Genomic DNA, 4,823 nt, shown 5'->3' with positions numbered 1-4,823 from the left:
GCTGCGGCGTGCAGCCCGATCCATATACCGCTGCGGCGTGCAGCCCGATCCATATATAGTCGACTGCACTCACTGGGGGTATGCAGTCTCCGGAGGGGCTCCTACAGCCCAAGCGCTATATCGCTACGGCGTGCAGCCCGATCCAACATATCGCTGCGGCGTGCAGCCCGATCCATGTACACATATATAAATATATTGTTGCGGTGTGCTGTCACGACCCTAACCCCGAACCCGGTGGCGCCTCTCGTGAAGACAAGGCCAGCCAATAAATAATTTCTCAGTTTTAAACAGTTAAATAGCATAATAATGATCTAAGCATAATTAAATAACACTAAGTAGCGGAATAACCAGCCCGACACAGCCCAAACCGGAGTGTCACAAGTCATGAGCAACTACAAATCCTGACACAAGTCTACTAAGCACAGTATCTGATACAACTATTTTAAGGAAACAAGAAAGTAATAAGATAAAGGAGGCACGGGGGCTGCGGACGCCAACAGCTACCTCGTAGTCTCCGAAACACCGCCTGGACTAGAGGAAATCAACACTCCGGAGCGGGACCAACAATGTCTGAATCTGCACACACGGTGCATGGAGTAATGTGAGTACTCCGACCCAGTGAGTAGTAAATATAAATAATGACTGAAGATAAGAAATCACATAAAGCACAAAGTATTCTATAATGAAACAGTAAAACATCATTTGAAAACAGTAAATCAGTAATAAAAACCCAGTAAAAACTCCTTTCAACAGGTAAAACAGGTAAATTATGTAAAGTAACAGACAAAAGTTCGGCCCTCGGGCTCAGTATCCACATCCGCCCCTCGGGCCATATCTCAGTACAGTTCTAGCCCCTCGGGCTCAATCTCATATCACAAATGGGTACCCGCACTCACTGGGGGTGTGCAGACTCCTGGAGGGGTCCCTTACGGCCCAAGCGCAATCAGAAGCCATCTCGGGGCATCAATCTACGCCCTCGGACTCATATCAATCAAGCCACCTCGTGGCATATACGTAACTCAGGCCCTCGGCCTCAAATCAATATCAGTGTCCCTCACAATATAGGCCCTCGGCCTTACTCAGTTCGAAAAATCATTACAAGCCCCTCGGGCAATAGTAAAATAGTGTTTTCAGCCCAAACATCATTTAAAATATCATTTAAGTCTTAAAAATCTGGTAAAGAATGGCTGAATAGTAAAAACAGTAGAAATTATCAGGACTGAGTTCAAGTAATAAGTCAAACAGTGAGGAAATAGTAATAAAAATCCCCGAAGGGACCAAATAATTGGCACGAAGCCCAAATATGGCATCAGCCCAAGTCATGATGATAACAAATAAGTCTCAGTCAAATACGCGGTAAAATCATCAATCGGGACGGACCAAGTCACAATCCCCATAGTAAACGACCCCACGCTCATCATCAAGCGCGTGTCTAACCTCAATATAGCACTACGATGTGCAATTCCGGGGTTTCAAACACTCAAAGCATCATTTACAATCATTACTCACCTCGAACCGGCTAAGTCTCCAGCTCGCGACGCCTTTGCCCCTCGAATCGGCCTCCACGTGCGTCGAATCTATCCAAAAGCAGAACGAATACGTCACAATATGCTAAGGGAGCAAAGCCCAAGCGAAAACAATCGAAAAATACCAAAAATCCCGAAATTAGAAAAACCCGAGCCCCGGGCCCACTTCTCGAAACTCAGAAATTTTTACACCAATAGGTTCCTTATCTCCCCACGAGTTCATACATACCAAAAACATCAAAATCCATCCACAATTGACCCTTCAAATCCCAAATCAAAAGTCCAAAATTCCAAGCCCTAGTTCTTCCATTTTTAGCTTAAGTTTCCATGAATTTCTAGGTGGATTTCATAATAGAATCGAGTTTTAGGTCTGAAATTCTTACCTCCAAACGTTTCTCCTTGAATCCCTCTTAAATCTCCACCAAGAAGCTCTCAAAAATGATCAACTATGGGTGAAAATAGACCCAAAATTACAACCGAAATGACTTAAAACATTCTGCCCAGGTCTGACTCCTCCTTCTTCGCGAACGCGGTCAAACCCTCGCGTTCGCGAAGCACAAACTTACGTTGACCCCTTTTTCCTCTACGCGAATGCGACACGACCAACACGAACGTGATGCCTTGCTCAGACCACTCTTCGCGAACGCACTCACCCTTCCGCGAGCACGATGAACACTTGACCTCAAACCGCTGCTGACCCAATTCCTCTACGCGAACGCGAGGTCCATCTCGCAAACGCGATGACCAACTACCCAACCCCTCCGTGAACGCGAAGCCACTCTCGCGAACACGAAGGCTTAAATTCTGGCATTCCTCAAATCCTTCTACGCGAACGCGATGCCCACTCGCGAACGCGAAGAGCAAAAATCCTGCACAGCTGAACCTGCAATTTTCTGCAATTTTCCAACTTCAATTGATACGAATGGCTACCCGAAGCTCACCCGAGGCCCCCGGGACCTCAACCAAAGGCACCAACACATCCTAAAACCTTATTCAAACTTGTTCCAATCATCAAAACACCTCAAACAACATCAAATCCCTCAAAACACATCGGATTCAAGCCTAAGTTTTCAAAAATCTTCCGAATTACGCTTTCGATCAAAAACCCAACCAAACCACGTCCGAATGACCTGAAATTTTACACACACATACCAAATGACACAATGAAGCTATTGCAACTCTCGGAATTCCATTCCGACTCCCAGATCAAAATCTCACCTACCAACCGGAAATCGCCAAAATATCAACTTTGGCAATTCAAGCCTAATTCTACTCCGGACCTCCAAAACCCATTCCGATCGCACTCCTAAGTCACAAATCACCTCCCGAAGCTAACCGAACCATCGGAACTCACATCCGAGCCCTCTAACACATAAGTCAACGTCCGGTTGACTTTTCCAACTTAAGCCTTCTTAAAAGAGACTAAGTGTCTCAAACCTTACCAAAACTAATCCGGATTCAATCTGACCAACCCGATACCTCAAAACAAAGATGAACAAAGCAAATAGGAGCAGAAATGGGGGAAACAGACCGGTAACTCATGAGACGACCGGCCGGGTCGTCACATCCTCTCCAACTTAAATAAACGTTCGTCCTCGAACGAGTCAAGAAACATACCTGAAGCCTCAAACAGGTGAGGATATCTGCTCCGCATCTCCCGCTCGGTCTCCCAGGTAGCCTCCTCCACGGGCCGACCTCTCCACTGCACCTTCACTGAAGCTATATCCTTTGATCTCAATTTCCGAACCTGGCGCTCCAAAATAGCTGCTGGCTCCACATCGTAAGTCAAATCACCCTCCAACTGAACTGTGCTGAAATCTAGAACATGGGACGGATCTCCAATATACTTCCGGATCATAGAAACATGGAAAACCGAATGCACACTCGACAAGCTGGATGGCAAAGCAAGCTCATAAGCCACCTCCCCAATCCTCCGAAGTATCTCAAAAGGCCCAATAAACCGCGGACTCAGCTTCCCTTTTTTTTCGAATCTCATAACACCCTTCGTGGGCGAAACCTTCAACAGGACCTTCTCACCAACCATGTAAGACACATCTCAAACCTTCCTGTCAGCATAACTGTTTTGCCTCGACTGCGCCGTACGAAGTCTCTCCTGAATTACCTTCACTTTATCTATAGCATCCTGAACCAAATATGTCCCCAAAAGCCTAGCCTCGCCGGGCTCGAACCAACCAACTAGAGATCTACATCGCCTCCCGTACAAAGCCTCATATGGAGCCATCTGGATACTCGATTGGTAGCTGTTGTTATAAGCAAACTCTGCAAGTGGTAGAAACTGATCCCATGACCCTCCGAAATCAATAACACAAGCGCGTAGCATATCCTCCAATATCTAAATGGTGCGCTCGGACTACCCGTCCATCTGAGGGTGAAAAGTTGTGCTCAACTGCGCCTGAGCACCCAACTCTCGCTGAACAGACTGCCAAAACTGGGAAGTAAACTGAGTGCCCCGATCTGAAATGATAGAAACTGGGACACCATGCAACCGAACAATCTCCCGAATATATATCTCTGGCAGCCGCTCTGAAAAATAAGTAGTACAGATAGGAATGAAGTGCGCGGACTTGGTCAGCCTGTCCACAATCACCCAAATAGCATCGAACTTCTTCAAAGTCCGAGGAAGTCCAACAACAAAATCCATAGTGATCCTCTCCCACTTCCACTCAGGAATAACCATCTGCTGAAGCAAGCCACCCGGTCTCTGATGCTCATATTTCACCTGCTGACAATTGAGACACCGAGCAATAAATCCCACAATGTCTTTCTTCATTCTCCGCCACCAATAGTGCTGTCTAAGATCCTGATACATCTTCGCGGCCCCTGGATGAATAAAATACCGCGAGCTATGGGCCTCCTCCAGAATCAACTCTCGAAGTCCATCCATATTGGGCACACAAATCCGGCCCTGCATCTTCAACACCCCATCACCTCCAATGGTCACATCTCTGGCATCATCATGCTGAACTCTATCTCTAAGGACGAGCAAATATGGATCATCATACTGGCGCTCTCTAATGCGCTCATATAGAGAAGACCGAGAAACCACACAAGCCAACACCCGACTTGGCTCTGAAATATCCAATCTCACGAGCCGATTGGCTAAAGACTGAACATCCACCGCAAGGGGTCTCTCCCCAACTGGAATATATGCCAAACCACCCATACTCACTGCCTTTCGGCTCAAAGCATCAGCCACCACATTGGCCTTCCCCGGATGGTACAATATCGTGATGTCATAATCCTTAAGCAACTCCAACCACCTCCGCTGTCTCAAAT

Source organism: Nicotiana attenuata, unplaced genomic scaffold (assembly GCF_001879085.1).
Source record: "Nicotiana attenuata strain UT unplaced genomic scaffold, NIATTr2, whole genome shotgun sequence".
NCBI lineage: Eukaryota > Viridiplantae > Streptophyta > Magnoliopsida > Solanales > Solanaceae > Nicotiana > Nicotiana attenuata.
Note: the sequence above shows the minus strand (reverse complement) of the source record.